Genomic DNA, 798 nt, shown 5'->3' on the forward strand with positions numbered 1-798 from the left:
GCTGTTTCTCTAATGCTGCCCCGGGTGCATTATGGAATTTTTATGGATAATAAAGACCATATTAACACAACCCTTTCTAAACAGAAAAATTACACTGCTTCCCTATTGCTTCATGGATTGATTTTCCTAATGTTTAGAGATTAGAACATTTTACTTCAATATCTAATTTGTAAACAAACAAAGTTTTCTTAAAATCACTGATTAGGACAATTGAGAAAGCAATCCAGGTGTTGGGAAATATTTGAAACAGTCTGAAGATGCACTGTCTTAACTTTCAGAAATTAATTGACCCACAAAATCATTTGCTGGAGAAAACACCTTATCAAGTTCTTTAAAAATTTCTCTTCATATTATGCTACTTTTTAACATGTCAATTGGAGCAACCCAATCCTTAGTCCTTTGAGGATAGTGATGCTTAGTGTATTGTGTCATAAAGTTTTGGGTAGTTGAACAGCTTCCTATTTACTATTTCCATTATTTCCATAGTTTAGACAGTTTATTAAACCATTCTGGGGGTGAAATGTGCTGGGTTAACCTCGGCCAGCTCTTATTACTACATGATCTGTTGTTGAAGTTTCTTACTCCTGAATTTATTCCATTTTAGGAGTTGTTGGTGACTGTTGACAAACAAGTTCTAAGAATCTAAGGATCTGTCCCATAGAGAAAAGTACAACTGCAGGAATTAGATCTTTGCAAAAGAGTTGGGGTTTTACATGTGTTATTAAGTTCAGCTCTGAGTTAGAAGATGTTCCTTTCATAAAATGTATCTGATAACTATGCATTTCAGTAAAATTTAGT

The sequence above is a fragment of the Erithacus rubecula genome, assembly GCF_903797595.1.
Source record: "Erithacus rubecula genome assembly, chromosome: 3".
Taxonomy (NCBI): domain Eukaryota; kingdom Metazoa; phylum Chordata; class Aves; order Passeriformes; family Muscicapidae; genus Erithacus; species Erithacus rubecula.